Below are 16,876 nucleotides of genomic sequence, written 5' to 3'. Positions count from 1 at the left end.
ATATGGGATAGGATTTACAATCATCTAGAAAAGAATAAATTGATTCGGGATAGTCAGCACGGTTTTGTGAAGGGAAGGTCGTGCTTCACAAACCTTATTGAGTTCTTTGAGAAGGTGACCAAACAGGTGGATGAGAGTAAACCGGTTGATGTGGAGTATATGGATTTCAGCAAGGCGTTCAATAAGGTTCCGCATAACAGACTATTGTACAAAATGCAGAGGAATGGAATTGTGGGAGATATGGCAGTTTGGATCGGAAATTAGCTTGCTGAAAGAAGACAGAGCGTGGTAGTTGAATGGAAACTTTCATCCTGGAGACCAGTTACTGGTGGTGTACCGCAGGGGTGGGTGTTGGGTCCACTGCTGTTTGTCATTTTTATAAATGACCTGGATGAGGGCGTAGAAGGATGGGTTAGTAAATTTGCAGACGACACTAAGATAGGTGGAGTTGTGGATAGTGACAAAGGATTGGTTGCAGAGGGACATCGATAAGCTGCAGAGCTGGTCTGAGAGGTGACAAATGGAGTTTAATGCAGACAAGTGTGAGGTGATGCACTTTGGTAGGAGTAACCAGAAGGCAAAGTACAGGGCTAATGGTAAGATGCTTAGTAGTATAGATGAGCAGAGAGATCTTGGTGTCCATGAACACAGATCCTTGAAAGTTGCCACCCAGGTTGACAGGGCTGTTAAGAAGGCATACAGTGTTTTAGCTTTGATTAATAGAGGGATCGAGTTCCGGAACCAAGAGGTTATGGTGAAGCTGTGCAAAACTCTGGTGCGGCCGCACTTGGAGTATTGTGTGCAGTTCTGGTCACCGCATTATAAGAAGGATGTGGAAGCTTTGGAAAGGGTGCAGAGGAGATTTACTAGGATGTTGCCTGGTATAGAGGGAAGGTCTTAGAATGAATGGCTGAGGGACTTGAGGCTGTTTTCATTCGAGAGAAGAAGGTTGAGAGGTGACTTAATTGAGACATATAAAATAATCAGAGGGTTAGATAGGGTGGATAGGGAGAGCCTTTTTCCTCGGATGGTGACGGCGAACACGAGGGGGTATAGCTTTAAATTGAGGGGTGAAAGATATAGGACAGATGTCAGAGGTAGTTTGTTTACTCAGAGAGTAGTAAGGGAATGGAACGCTTTGCCTGCAACGGTCGTAGATTTGCCAACTTTAGGTATATTTAAGTCGCCATTGGATAAGCATATGGGCATACATGGAATAGTGCAGGTTAGATGGGCTTGAGATCGGCATGACAGGTCGGCACAAGATCGAGGGCCGAAGGGCCTGTACTGTGCTGTAATGTTCTATGTTCTATGGCTAGCTCTCCCTGTGCTCCGTGTGATTTAACTTCCCTCTTGGAGTACCGTGAGGAACCTTCTTGAACGCCTTACTGAAGCCCGTATGCGTCCATCTTTCTGCCTTAGTCAATGCTCTTGATTACTACTTTAAAAAACTCAATCAAATTACGAGTTATGATTTCCTGTGCACATGTGTCCTCGGATCCCATGGACTGTTTCCTGTTCTAACAGTCTTCAAATGGGGGATCTTGTCAAAAGCTTTGCTGATGCCCAAGTAGACTGTATCAAATGCATTGCCCTCATGCACACACCTAGTTAGCTCTTCAATCATAGATTCATAGAGTCATACAGCACAGAATGAGGACCTTCAGTCCCAATCATCTGTACTGATCAGGTGTCCCAAACTTAACCGGTCCCATTTGCCTGTGTTTGGTATCCGTCTAAACCTTTCCTAATTGTGTACCTGTCCAAATGTCTTTTAAATACAGCAATTTTATCTGCCTCGACCACATCTGTTGGCAGCTCCTTCCATTCACGAACCCCACCCCCCCCCCCCACCCCTTGTGGAAAGTTGGTTGAAAGTCAAAGCTGTGAATGTTAGAGATTCATCAACAAACCTCTTGCTGTCAACTGAAAGAAACCAGAGCTGATAAATCTCATTAGTAAACAAAATCATAGTTCTCCAGATTTAGTAACCATTATTTAGTAATTCCTCTTTTAATAGCTCTCACACAGTTGGCTGTCACTGAGGGGACTTCTCCTTGTACATTTCCTGCCATTAACCCAGTGCACTCTACAGGGACAGAAGACAGTAAAACTAAATAAAGAAACTCTAATTGAAAGAAAGAAGAATTATGGAAATGTCCTGCCCTCACCCCTTCTTTCCTCACAACCGCTCCCCACCCCTTTCACAAAGAACGATCAAACGAATGCTGTTGTAACATCTTACTTTGTTCCAATCCCAGTTTATTTGTTGCTGAAACAGACTTTCTTGCAATTGGTCCCTTTGCACTTAATTATTCCAATGCACCCTGCGCACCTCCCGCTTTCTATTCTCGATAAAATCAGGGTCTTCTGCTGTTTATGTTAACCGTTCATAGCACATCCTGTGCCCCTTGACCTGCATCAATTCCAAGTTCAGCAAATCCTCAATTTTAATATTAATTAATAAACTCTAGTTTCGGTTTCAAATCCCTCCACGGTCTTGAATCCCTCCCCTAATCTCTGTAATCCCCTCCAGTCTCCTAGTTTTCAGAGCTATCTACAGTCTTACACTAACTCATTCCTGAACATTTCCAGTTGTAGTTAGCTCACAGGTGGCATTGCTGTGAGCTGCCAAGGTACTAACACTGGAATTTCTTTCCTCAACCAGTTATTCCTCATTTCGTACACTGAGCATGAGTGACCTGCAGTGAGGTCTCAAGGAATTGGTGCCAGTTCACCAGAGGATGAAGTCACACTCCATTTCAGCTACAGGGGATTCAGATGAGAACTGCAATGGGGATGGGGTGGCCGACAGAAGAAGGATTGGTGCATTGGCAGGTTAGAAAGCCTGCCATTAATGTCACGGAGCAGGAAAGACTCTGGCTTCAATCTGGCGCAGTGTTTGGAACCCATCCACTCCAGCACTGAGTTGTGGCCAACCTGATGGGAACAGTTACAGATTGAGTCATGATTGGTATCTCTGCTCCAGAAAAAGCAGAAGCTGTTGTGGTACAGTCGTGGGTGGGCCCTTCTGGAGCTAGAGTTACTCAGGATAAACACAATAAAAATCATCAGCTTTCACCTGCAGTGCCACAGTCACAGGGATCGCACTCTGTGGGAGCATTAAGCAAGAAAAAGGCACCTGTAATACTGGTATGAAGGAAATAAATGAGGGCAGTTGATATTTGCATGCATTATGGCATAGATTGTTCAACATTATTGTTTTGAAATATCGATATTGTGATGGCATTTACTGTTGTTTGTAGACAAGTGGTGCAGTGGTAGTCAACAGCCAAGGAGAGGGAAGGTTCAGCCTTGTTAGTGGAATTTGAGCTTACATTTACCTGTATTACAGTTGGTCGAGTGGATCACAGAAAGTCTGGCAACAAAAAAGCTGCAATGGTTACCTCGTCACTGCTTCCAACTCCTCCTCTTTCTCAGCTGGTGCCCGATCACTGGCAGCGACAGCGTACCCTCATGATGCCAAGGTTGGAGACTATCAAGAATCATGACGACACCGGCCCTTCTCTGTACTGCAGGACTGCCCCAGAGTGCTCCAGGCAGCAGAAGCAACATTGAACTACTCCAGTGGTCTGCACCATTACATTTCCTGTGGTACTTTATGCAGCCCCTCTGAGTGTGTAATACACACTCCCATATGGACCACGTCATCAAACAAAGGCTCTTGTCACCTCCTCATTACTTCAAGTTGTTCAAATGAGGATGGCAGGGCAGAATATTGAAGAATTATTACAAAGTCTTCTGTTCAGTATCCTGCTGCTCTCTGACAAGGAAAACTGAAATGTACTTGATTTTCATGTAATTTTGATTCCCATTACAGGTCCTTATGGGAACAGGAAAAATGACAAGCTGGAAAATTTTGCAAGTAATCTTTGGGCCAGCCTGGAATCTTCCCATCCTCTGGCCATGACCTTGTGACCCTGCTTGGAGGTTGTAGTTACAGTTTCAGAAGTGATCAATTCCAGTGAGGATGTCTGTACTAAGGTGAAAGCTCACGCACAGTTCTTCACGACGGGAAAAATGGCTCCATTCAGACTCTGGAGATTCAGGTATCCCACTGAGAATCGTTGTCTCCTTCATCATTCACCTTATTCCAGTCACCTGTCCTGCTCTGTGTGATTTCTGTCCATTCTCTCAGTCATGCTTGTCTGAGGGGATAGCCACGACTGTAGCCCTGTTGTTGACTTGTGCAGTATCCTCACAGTCAGGGAATGCTTCCCCATTCCTGAGAGATTTCAGCTGGCTTAAACAGCTCTGAAAACCACTAAACACTTTTACAAGAGTCAGCGGAAATCCACTTGCATCTAACCTGTAAGTCGTTGGTGATATCTCTATCCTCACTGCACTGGATGAAGAGAGGATTGTAACTGGAATACTGAGGTCAAAACATATACCATTAGCATCCAAGCAGCATTACGCATACTTCCATCAGAATGTGAATCAGATGACAGGGATTATACCTAGCACTTGGAGAACTGACAGAAACCCCAGGTTACCGTGTCAGGAAAGTTCCAGTGAATGAAGTGCCAACCGAGCACTTACCATTCGGGGGCAGTCTGTGGCTAAAACCCCACTCACTGAGAGATGCTGGCCAAACAGAGACTAGTGTCTCGCCATTGCAGGTGGTGCCACCAGGAAGGGTGGCTGATGCTGGTACTGCAATTAATCCAATGCTATTAGTGAGTCATGAACAAATTGGGGTCGTGGGAGAGGTTTTCTGGCCAGGGAATCAGGAGGTTGTAAGAAAAGGTAGTCAGGTGCTATCTGTTTGCCATCGCTACTAATATGGCATGGCGGATCAATGGTTAGCACTGCTGCCTCACAGCTCCAGGGACCCAGGTTCAATTCCAACCTCAGGTGACTGTCTGTGTGGAGTTTGCACATTCTGTATATGTCTGCATGGGTTTCCTCTGGGTGCTCCAGTTTCCTCCCACAGTCCAAAGATGTGCAGGTTAGATGGCTTGGCCATGCTAAGTTGCTAAGAGTGTCCAGGTATGTGTGGGTTAGGTGGGTTATAGTGGAATGGGTGTGGGTGGAATGCTGCAAAGGTCAATGTTGGGTCAAAGGGTCTGATTGTACACTGTAGGGATTCTATAATTAAGAGTTTTACTTCTCAAACTTTCTGTGTGATATTTGTTCAGCCTCAGTTATTAATTGCCCACTCAGGGGAGTAAAGACCATTTACCAGCCTTCCCAATCGAGACTGCATCAGGGTAAAACTTGAAAGACAGTCAGGTCCGTACTTACACTCTCCAGCTCAAACCCCGCATAAAGAGAGGGGTGTTAAATTCTACCCGTCATGTACAAAATCCAGCACCTACGTGATTGCCTGCAAAAATGCCATCCATCACTGCCCACAACAGAAGAGTGAACCTGGCAGAAACGCAGAATTGCTACAACGCAGAAGGAAGACATTCAGCCCATCATACTTGCCAAGCTCTCTGAGCACTCTAATTTAAGGCCAATCTTCTACCTTTTTCCAAAAACCCTGCATGTATTTTTTTTTCTGTTTAAGTAACCATCCCTCTTGCGTGCCTTCGCCGAATCTGCCACCACCACATTTCGGGGCAGTGGATTCCAGGCCCAGATCACTCACTGGCTGAATAAAGTATTTTTTCTCACTGCCCATTTGCTTCTTTTGTTAGCATCTTTGAAACTGTGCCCTCTGGTTCTAGATTCATTTTAGGAGTGGGAACATTTTATTCCTAGATAACAAGGTGTACAACTGGATGAAGAGCTTTCTGAACTTTCGTCAGAAAAATGAAGAAGGGTCTAGGCCTGAAATGTCAGCCTTCCTGCTCCTCTGATGCAGCTGGGCCTGCTGCGTTCATCCAGCTCAGCACCTTGTTATCTCAGATTCCCCAGCATCTGCAGTTCCTACTATCTCTGAAGCATTTTATTCCTATCTGCTTTCTCCTGAGCACTCATGGTTTTGGAAAGTTTCTATCAAGTTTCCAAGGAAAGCAGTCCCAGTACCTTGAAAAAATCCTCATAACTGAGTTTCTCATCCCTGAGAATCATTCTCATAAATGGAGGCGTTGTGACAACATCACTGGACTAGTAATCCGGAGATTCAGGTAATCAGAATCAACTTTCACCATGACGCATGTTTGAATCCAATTTCAATTTAAAAACAACACCCAGGAATGAAAGTCTAATGGCGCCCATGAAATGGACCAACGACTGTGCTGTACATTTCTATGACTCTATGTCTCATAACAGGTCGCAGTACATTGGAGTTTTGTGTCATCTGCACAGTACAATGTTGTCCCCTGCACACCCAAGCCTAGATCATTTATGTCCGTATCAGGAAAGCAAGGGTCTCAATACCAGCTTCAGGGGAACTCCACAACAAACATCCTCTCAATCAGAAAAACACCCATCACACTCTCTTTCTTGTGATCAGAGATAATGGGAACTGCAGATGCTGGAGAATCCAGGATAACAAAGTGTGTAGCTGGATGAGCACAGCAGGCTGAGCAGCATCTCAGGAGCACAGCAGCTGACGTCAGCTTTGGTGCTCCTGAGATGCTGCTTGGCCTGCTGTGTTCATCCAGCTACACACTTTGTTATATTACACTCTCTTTCTTATCCCTCAGACAATTTTGGATCCATTTTGCTGCTGTCCCTTTCATTCTAAGATTTTCTTCAAAAATTGTACAAAATGCTTTTGGATAGCCCATGCACAGCACAACAGCATCTTTGTCCTTTTCAACCTTCTCTGTTACCTGCGACTATCTCAAGCATCCAAATGATGTGGGCAAGTGGATACTGACGTTATTGGATCTTAAGACACGGAAAATAACTCATTGATAATGTGGTATCCCAAATTAGAACCATCAGAGATTTACATGTCGGTGATAATTTACGCACATGAGAGGGGTGCAGACACTTAGAGCCATTCAGCCGCTAGGTGAAAACATTTCCGAGTTAATTGCCACCCTGCGCAGAGTGCACACACAAATCTTGATGACAAGCATGACCCCAAGTCAGACAGCATCATTAGCATTGCTTCCAGATTAAAAATAACCCAGGGAGAACAAGACGCTGCCTTTCAGACAGGTGTGGAGATAATTCCCAAATAACTAGCTTGATCCCAGACCAGAGATGGGATGTACAATTATGGATTGACCAGATAAGGAACCAGCCAGGGTGCTCAATGATAACTGGTTAACATGGCGGGGAAGGGAGTGAAAAAATAACGAGACGTGCTAATCGGAATTGAGCTGTATTTGTGTGTTAAGTATAATTGAAGGGGCGTAAGAAGTGGGAGAGGGCTGTGGTGGCGGGTGGAATGATTGATGGAAGCCGCATTTGCTTCTTGTCCAAGTTTAATTCACTCCCGGAGACGCCGGTATTATTTTCAAATTGGCGCTATTTGCAGCGTAAAATTGCAATCGCCAAATGTTATGCTGACTCCTGAGACAGCAGGTTGGCAACCCCCAGTGAAAAGGGACCAGGTACCAACGCTGCATCACCTTGCAGTTCTTAATCCAGGATGATAGAGAGTTTGGAACAGTCCCGGCCAAGTTGAAGTTACAGCATCCATTTCCATCAGTTAATATTGTGACGAGCATAATGTTTAAATGTGCAGTTTCACCTGTTCAATTCTTGTCTATCGACCAATAAATACAGATATTGCAAAGGTGGGAAGGATTAGCGGGATGTTAGAAAGCAAAGCGGTGTTATTTTCAGAAAATGGTTACAAACCAGAGATTTTAAAAGGATCAGTTCCACCCCTTTCCCACCCCACCCCACCCCACCCCCAACACGCACTCTTTGGTAGGGGTTTCCTTTAAGAGCGCTTCCAGAAATAAACCTGCCTTGGCCCAGGATCTGTCCTATTTGGTATGAGAGGGATGTGATGATTTGGCTCCTGGACAATCTTCCTCCGCCATGCGGCAGGGTAGGAGCATTGAAAGCAGATCTCAGCACTTGTGGAGAGAGAGAGAGAGAGCGTGAGGCAGCGGCTGCGAAACGCGATGGGGGTGAGGACGGACTGAAGAACCATGGCATCGCCGCTGTGTACTTAGTGCAGCCACCAGGCTCTCGGGGGAGGACAGCAAGGAGAATTTTGTGTTGTCCTTTTTATTTGCAATAATCCGGGGTGGGGAAGGGGAGAGAGAGCTGAGATAATGGGAACTGCAGATGCTGGAGAATTCCAAGATAATAAAATGTGAGGCTGGATGAACACAGCAGGCCAAGCAGCATCTCAGGAGCACACAAGCTGACGTTTCGGGCCTAGACCCTTCATCAGAGAGGGGGATGGGGAGAGGGAACTGGAATAAACAGGGAGAGAGGGGGAGGCGGACCGAAGATGGAGAGTAAAGAAGATAGGTGGGGAGGTAGGGAGGGGATAGGTCAGTCCAGGGAAGACGGACAGGTCAAGGAGGTGGGATGAGGTTAGTAGGTCGATGGAGGTGCGGCTTGTCGGGGGGAGGAAGGGATGGGTGAGAGGAAGAACCGGTTAGGGAGGCAGAGACAGGTTGGACTGGTTTTGGGATGCAGTGGGTGGGGGGGAAGAGCTGGGCTGGTTGTGAGGTGCAGTGGGGGGAGGGGACGAACTGGGCTGGTTTAGGGATGCTAAATCTCCCCTTCCCCCACCGCATCCCTAAACCAGCCCAGTTCGTCCCCTCCCCCCACTGCACCACACAACCAGCCCAGCTCTTCCCCTCCACCCACTGCATCCCAAAACCAGTCCAACCTGTCTCTGCCTCCCTGACCTGTTCTTCCTCTCAGCCATCCCTTCCTCCCACCCCAAGCCGCACCCCCATCTACCTACTAACCTCATCCCACCTCCTTGACCTGTCCGTCTTCCCTGGACTGACCTTTTCTCTCCTCTCCACCTTCGGTCCGCCTCCCCCTCTCTCCCTATTTATTCCAGTTCCCTCTCCCCGTCCCCCTCTCTCCCTATTTATTCCAGTTCCCTCTCCCCGTCCCCCTCTCTGATGAAGGGTCTAGGCCCGAAACGTCAGCTTTTGTGCTCCTGAGATGCTGCTCGGCCTGCTGTGCTCATCCAGCCTCACATTTTATTATTTTAGGAGAGAGAGCTGTTTTGGTTTGTGATACAAGAGACGAGGCTGTCTATGCCTTTCACCCATCGGTAGCTCTCCTCCTGTCCCTGCCTCTATGCACACACTCTGCCAGGCATAGTCTTCCTCCCTCTGTGTGTGTGTGTGTCTCTCTCTCGCTTCAGCTCCTAAAACCTAAGATGCATCGGATATAAAAACACGCACATAAACACACACACACACACACACACACACACACATCAACAAGCCATGGGGAAAGATCAGGAATTACTGCAAGCTGTCAAAACCGAAGATGTAGCTGCAATGCAGAAGCTGTTGCAAAGGCCGAAACAAGGCAAAGCGAGTGAGTACCCTTTACACACTGTTCCATTGGCTGATGTGAATGTGCCTGCGTTTTTTTGTGTGTGTGTGTTTTGCAAATGTCCTGTTATTGTGGAGTAGGAGGGGAGGGAGTTTGGTCTGTTGTTCAATATGGGCTCTCCTATCTTGACCGTCGCTGTTCGTGACTCTTGATACAGTGCAATCGGTGGGAATGTAGCATTAGCCTGAATAGTGCGTTCTCTCTCCCTCAGACAGCTCCCCTGCATCCCTTAGCTTCACAAGCCGGCGCTTTCTGCTCCTAACAGCGCAGATTGGACGTTGAGGATAGATAAGGTCAATACTGGGAATCCTAGATTCCCTATCAACCGGGCAAGAGATTGCAGATGGTTTGTAGCGAATCCACGGTTGAGATACAACGCACAGAATCAGTTAGTATAAGGGGAAAGGTGGTTCTGGAGGTTTGCACTGTTCTGTTTCGGCAAAAAAAGTGCCCGACCAGAGAATATCAGGCCAGTGACTAAGATGGTTAAACAGCTAATTCTAGTGGAAAGCTGTCAAGAAGGTAATAGCTCAGTGTCGCTTCTGAGGAAGTGCAAACTGGAGATCTTGTTTGACCCACTCTGTGCAGGTTGTTGTTGCTGTGTTGCAAAGAGAGCCTAGAGACGTGAGGGGGGACTTGGATGTGACAAATGCAGTGACTCCACACCCGGGCAGTGGTTTGGCAACATGATTCGGACCCCGTTAGCTTGCAGCCCTCTGACGCTGTTCCCTTACTGCCGGATGCTCACTGGCTCGCACGCCCCAAACAACCGGGGCTATTTTAAATTTAACCCCTTGATTGATGGGCTGACAAGTGCCTGTTGATGACAAAGCAATAGATGCTGCAGATCTGGTAATTAGAAGCAGTTTTGCTGGGAGACGCTTTAATTGATAGATTTCAATTCTAAAATTAACCAGGATTAAACGGGGGAGACCTCGAGCTGGCTGATCTATGATGTAGTAATAACAGTATTTTCGGAAAGATTGTCTGAGACGCAGGAGTGATGTCTCTCCCAGCTATCCTGGCTGCAAGGAGGAGGAAAAGGCAACCCTTTCCGAACAAGGCACAGTGAGGAGTTCTGAAACATTTATGTATCGCTTAACTGGAAACTTGATAATGTACGCCACAATGTGGGAGGGGGAATCTTATTCAGTTCTATATTTGCCTAAAGCTTCACTCCAGATATTTTGTTAAAAATAAAAGAATAATGGGATTTGAAGGGTACACTGTGAGTAAATCGTGGGAAAATGTTAATTTATTTTGATGTGACTTGCTCCTACATGAGTAAAACATATTGTGATTAAGGATGATGGAATAAACTAAAAGCATTATTTGCCAGGATGAGATTCTGTCATAGTCTGGAGATGCGCTGCTCTGCTATCCAGTTATGAAGAGCTGCTGTAGTTGTGTTCTACAAGACTCCAATTGTTGGATGCAGTGGAAGTCTTTGAGGAGAAGACACCATGTCCCTTTAAAAATAGTTTCTTACTGATTTATCATGTCACACACAGTACTTTGATTTGTAATTTTCTGGCTTATTCTCTGGTGTTGAGAACCTTTGTGGGTTGACTTTCCCTTTGACCTCATGATCCCTGTTGAGTTTAGATTTTGAATGTGTGGCCTGTGCATTTGTTGGATTTCTCTCTATTGGTTCTCTAAGTTCACTGACTGAATGCAACACTGTATCAATGTTTACCAATAATGATCATATCTGTGATGATGATGCTATTTTCCTTGGGACAGATAATGAAACTCTCCATGCTTCACAAAGTCTGTCTTTGTGTCTATTGGTGCTCCATAATTGGTGACCATGCCTTCAGCTGACAATGCCTTAAGCTCTGGAATTTCTTCCATAAACCTCACCACTCCTTTACCACCCCCCCCCCCCCGACCATGTTCTCCTTTACATTATTGGTTATAAAATACCAGAGCGGTTACCTGTGTTGATATCGCCAGTGTCACGTTTGATTAGATCATTCCTCCTATGAAATATTGTGAGACATTTTACTTTTACCAATGCAAGATGCATACATGCTGTTGTTATTAGACAATAAGTCGAGGTGGGAGGGTGCGGTATCATTGGGATTTAAATGGCTGGAGAGGCCTAACGCCAAATACCCAGCAGGTAGCTGTGTTGGGGCTGGGTTTGAGGGTGGGGTGGCAGATGGTGACTGTCTCTTCTAAATTAGCCCATGCTCCCATTAGAGGATCATATGTAATGCCTTGCTTATCACCAGTCTTCAAAATTCTGACAACACCCCAACTCCCCAACATATCCTCACTAGGGCCTACCAATTCTTCTCACTTGGTGAGCTGAATCTGGAACAATCGTCTAAGTCCCAAGTGCAATACCAGTAATGATCACGTCTTCTGGTGGTGCTGCTGGTACAGTGCTGGAATGCTGCCAATCTCTTACTGGCCTGAATCTCTCTGAGGCAGGACATCTTCATGTATAAGCGGAGCAATCAACCCATCAGATGGTTGCAGAGCTTGGCAGACTTCCCCACCTCTGTGCTTGTAGTCAAAGAGGTGGGGAACCCAGAGTCTTGTGTCATTCAGCCCTGAGGCAGTTGACCCTTACTTGCCTTCTGAAGTAGTATAGCAAATAGTTCATAAAAATGGGCAATAAAATGGTGACTTTGCCAGCATAATCCACATAATTAGAACTTTTCTTTATTAAATTGGGAACTCTGTGTGGTGTGTGCAATGCTAATAGAAGTACAGATCCTGGCTAAGCCCAGTGTTCTGTCTCCACCTCCCATGATAATACAAGGTACTGACTGATTGGTTTCTTGGCTGAGACTGTGGTCACTTAGTTGGCAGCCAAAAACACGAAGCAGTGTTTTTAGGAGAGGATGAGACAAAATATTGAGTGTCGAGAGGGTCCATAAAGTTTTGCAACTGAAGACATAAAAGCTGCTAGAGTTTAAAAATAACTTGGATCTGTATTTGAACTAACGTTAATGTAGAGGGCCAAGAGCTGGAAAAGAGGATTCAACTTGATAGTTTTAATTTGGCTGGCAAAGATGCGCTGGGCCAAATGCTCTCCTTCCATTGCTACAAATTTCCACGATACTCCAAAATCATGTCAAAGATTTCTGAAGAAGGGTCTTGGCTTGAAACATCAGCCTTCCTGCTCCTCTGATGTTGCTTGGCCTGCTGTGTACATCCAGCTGTACACCTTGTTATCGCTATTGTAGAGCATCTATGTGTCCCACTGTTATTTTACTATCGTGCCAGATGTGTAGTACATGATTTCTCTGCAAGTTGGTATGACAAATTAAAATCATGAGACATTTTTATTCTCTTAATGATAAAACTCAAAATTCCAACTGCACCTATGTCAACTCCTGTGCTGTAACATGTCTTTACAGATTGAAAGGTGCATTTTATTTCAGTTGGGCTGATTCTTGGATTTCTGCCAGACTTCAGCAGTTTGAGGTTTGCTGTGACAATTCCATGCCTTTTGACCTTCAACACAATCACAATGAAAATGACGTGGAAATTACAATATGGATACTGTGTGTGTGTGTGTGTGTGTGTGTGTGTGTGTGTGTACCTTGTGATATTTGATATAATCATTTGATATAATCAGTGGCGTTACTTTGGAGAGGTTTTGGTCTCCCCTTTGAATATTGAAGTAGAATGTAAAGCTCTTCCAGAAGTTTCGCGAATGACATAGAGCATCAGTCTGATGAAAACCTACCTCTTCCCCTTGCTACTATCTACTTGTTATTGCAGTATCAGTTTCTGAGACATGCCTTAGAATCCATTAAAGACGTGAATAAAGGCAAACAGTTGCCACTCACTCTAACCAACGTTTTTGTATAAAGATTTTACCCTCTACATGGACATGAGTCTTAATCCCATGTGCCCACTCTGTTCCAGTGAATGCTTTATTCATCCTTACTTTGACCACTTGCTTAACCTATTCCTAAATATTGACTTGGCTGCCTGTTCAGTCATTAATTCTGGTTGCACATTTTGAACTCTATGTGTTTGATGCAGCAGTTGGAAACAAGCGCTTGTGCTGCTTTAGTTATACCATCAATAGAGACTTTAAATAGTCATTAAAGAAAGGAAGAACTGGCACTGAATAAATTACCTGGGGTTTTTTTGTATTCATTCTTAGAATGGAGCTGCTGCTGGCTGGCCAGTATTTATTGCCCACTCATAGCTGCCCTTGACAAGGTGTTGGTGAGCTGCCTTCTTGAACCATGGCTTGGAGGGCAACTTGCAGGTGGTGGTATTCCCATAAATTTGCTGCCCTTATCCTTCTAGATGGTAGTATTTATGAAAGTGTTGGTTTCTAAAGAGCCTTGGTGAATTTATGCAGGGGATTTTGTAGATGATGTGCACAGCTGCTACTTCCCATCACTGGTGGAGGGAATGATTTTTTCTTGCTGTTGCTTTGTTAACTGTAGCAGCTTGCTGTGCCTAAATTGACTGCTGCATTTCCTGACATTGCAATCGTGACTACACTTCCAAAATATGAATACTGCTGAGAAAAGGCATATTTTGCTCCAGTTTTTCAACTTGCACTTAACAGGACAATTCACATCAAATACAATGTAAAAGGATCAACTATTACAGTAAATAAGAAGTGAGTCCTGGTGTTTTCCCTGTGGAAACACCTCAGAGTCCACTGTAATTGCTTTATTCATCTTTACTTCAACCATTTGCTGTACCTGTTCCTAAATATTGATGTGGTTCCACTTCCAGATGAATCAGCACTCTCTTTGTGTACAGCTTTTCCCTTCACTTCTTGCAAATTGCCCCAATAAGTGCAAGATGAAAAGGATAAACAAAATGTATTTTTTTCAAGTTCTGTATTACCAACTGATGACTGCCAAAATACTTCATTGGCTGTAAAGTGCTTTGGAATGTCCTGAGGCCATGAAAGGGAAGAAAGAGAAGGCTTTCTTTCTTAACATTGTGCATTTCACAGCTTTAGGATATCCCAAACAACTTCTGGCCAAGAGAATAGTTGAGAATTGGAGTCACTGTCGTAATGTGGAAACACGGCAGTCCATTTGTGCACAGTGAGATCTCACAAACGGCAACATCACAATGACCAGAAAACCCCTTCAGTAATATCAGTTCAGAGCTTAGTATTGACCAAAACACCAGGAGACCTCTCGGTCTCCATCTCAGGCGACCAGCTTGTAACTGATGTCCATTTCAAGCCCACCGACTCCCACAGCTACCTAGAATACACCTCCTCCCACCCACCCTCCTGCAAAAATTCCATCCCCTATTCCCAATTCCTCCGCCTCCGCCGCATCTGCTCCCACGATAAGACATTCCACTCCCGCACATCCCAGATGTCCAAGTTCTTTAAGGACCGCAACTTTCCCCCCACGGTGATTGAGAACGCCCTTGACCGCGTCTCCCGCATCTCCCGCGACACATCCCTCACACCCCGCCCCCGCCACAACCGCCCAAAGAGGATCCCCCTCGTTCTCACACACCACCCCACCAACCTCCGGATACAACGCATTATCCTCCGACACTTCCGCCATTTACAATCCGACCCCACCACCCAAGACATTTTTCCATCCCCTCCCCTGTCTGCTTTCCGGAGAGACCACTCTCTCCGTGACTCCCTTGTTCGCTCCACACTGCCCTCCAACCCCACCATACCCGGCACCTTCCCCTGCAACCGCAGGAAATGCTACACTTGTCCCCACACCTCCTCCCTCACCCCCATCCCAGGCCCCAAGATGACATTCCACATTAAGCAGAGGTTCACCTGCACATCTGCCAATGTGGTATACTGCATCCACTGTACCCGGTGCGGCTTCCCCTACATTGGGGAAACCAAGCGGAGGCTTGGGGACCGCTTTGCAGAACACCTCCGCTCAGTTCGTAACAAACAACTGCACCTCCCAGTCGCAAACCATTTCCACTCCCCCTCCCATTCTCTTGATGACATGTCCATCATGGGCCTCCTGCACTGCCACAATGATGCCACCCGAAGGTTGCAGGAACAGCAACTCATATTCCGCCTGGGAACCCTGCAGCCATCTGGTATCAATGTGGACTTCACCAGTTTCAAAATCTCCCCTTCCCCCACTGCATCCCTAAACCAGCCCAGTTCATCCCCTCCCCCCACTGCACCACACAACCAGCCCAGCTCTTTCCCCCCCCACCCACTGCATCCCAAAACCAGTCCAACCTGTCTCTGCCTCCCTAACCGGTTCTTCCTCTCACCCATCCCTTCCTCCCACCCAAGCCGCACCCCCAGCTACCTACTAACCTCATCCCACCTCCTTGACCTGTCCGTCTTCCCTGGACTGACCTATCCCCTCCCTACCTCCCCACCTACACCCTCTCCACCTATCTTCTTTACTCTCCATCTTCGGTCCGCCTCCCCCTCTCTCCCTATTTATTCCAGTTCCCTCCCCCCATCCCCCTCTCTGATGAAGGGTCTAGGCCCGAAACGTCAGCTTTTGTGCTCCTGAGATGCTGCTTGGCCTGCTGTGTTCATCCAGCCTCACATTTTATTATCTTGGAATCTCCAGCATCTGCAGTTCCCATTATCTCTCACCAGGATAACTCTGCTTGACAACAGAGGCATTACATTACCTGAGAGGGAATACGAGTATTTAACAACTAGACACCTGAAGCCACAATTTCAATGGGTAGAGTGTTGGTTCGAGTGGTATCATCCAAAGGTCAGCACCTCCAACAATGGACCACTGGGTATGTTAGCCTAGATTTTCTTCTCAGGTCTATAGATCCTGACTTGAACAATGACATTCTGTCTTAACGGTTGGAGTGAAACCCACTGAGCTGCAGCTAATATAGAACATAGAACATAGAACATAGAACAGTACAGCACAGAACAGGCCCTTCAGCCCACAATGTTGTGCCGACCATTGATCCTCATGTATGCACCCTCAAATTTCTGTGACCATATACATGTCCAGCAGTCTCTTAAATGACCCCAATGACCTTGCTTCCACAACTGCTGCTGGCAACGCATTCCATGCTCTCACAACTCTCTGTGTAAAGAACCTGCCTCTGACATCCCCTCTATACTTTCCACCAACCAGCTTAAAACTATGACCCCTCGTGCGAGCCATTTCTGCCCTGGGAAATAGCCTCTGGCTATCAACTCTATCTATGCCTCTCATTATCTTGTATACCTCAATTAGATCCCCTCTCCTCCTCCTTTTCTCCAATGAAAAGAGACCGAGCTCAGTCAACCTCTCTTCATAAGATAAGCCCTCCAGTCCAGGCAGCATCCTGGTAAACCTCCTCTGAACCCTCTCCAAAGCGTCCACATCTTTCCTATAATAGGGCGCCCAGAACTGGACGCAGTATTCCAAGTGCGGTCTAACCAAAGTTTTATAGAGCTGCAACAAGATCTCACGACTCTTAAACTCAATCCCCCTGTTAATGAAAGCCAAAACACCATATGCTTTCTTAACAACCCTGTCCACTTGGGTGGCCATTT

General features: G+C 46.1%; 1 long non-coding RNA gene across 3 annotated transcripts in view; it reads left to right on the top strand.

Annotated features, from left to right (window-relative positions):
- Nucleotides 1-5,647, top strand: part of LOC132207869 (uncharacterized) — a 294,272-nt gene extending 288,625 nt beyond the window's left edge. For 2 of the 3 annotated variants that reach the window (XR_009443936.1, XR_009443933.1), the window contains exon 8: nucleotides 3,356-5,647. This is a non-coding gene — a long non-coding RNA (uncharacterized LOC132207869). The remainder of the gene's footprint in view (nucleotides 1-3,355) is intronic. The other variant, XR_009443934.1, reaches the window with a different exon arrangement.
- The last annotated feature ends 11,229 nt before the right edge of the window (nucleotides 5,648-16,876 follow it).

This window comes from Stegostoma tigrinum, unplaced genomic scaffold (assembly GCF_030684315.1).
Source record: "Stegostoma tigrinum isolate sSteTig4 unplaced genomic scaffold, sSteTig4.hap1 scaffold_190, whole genome shotgun sequence".
Classification (NCBI taxonomy): domain Eukaryota; kingdom Metazoa; phylum Chordata; class Chondrichthyes; order Orectolobiformes; family Stegostomatidae; genus Stegostoma; species Stegostoma tigrinum.
Note: the sequence above shows the minus strand (reverse complement) of the source record. Positions and strands in the feature narration are given on the sequence as shown.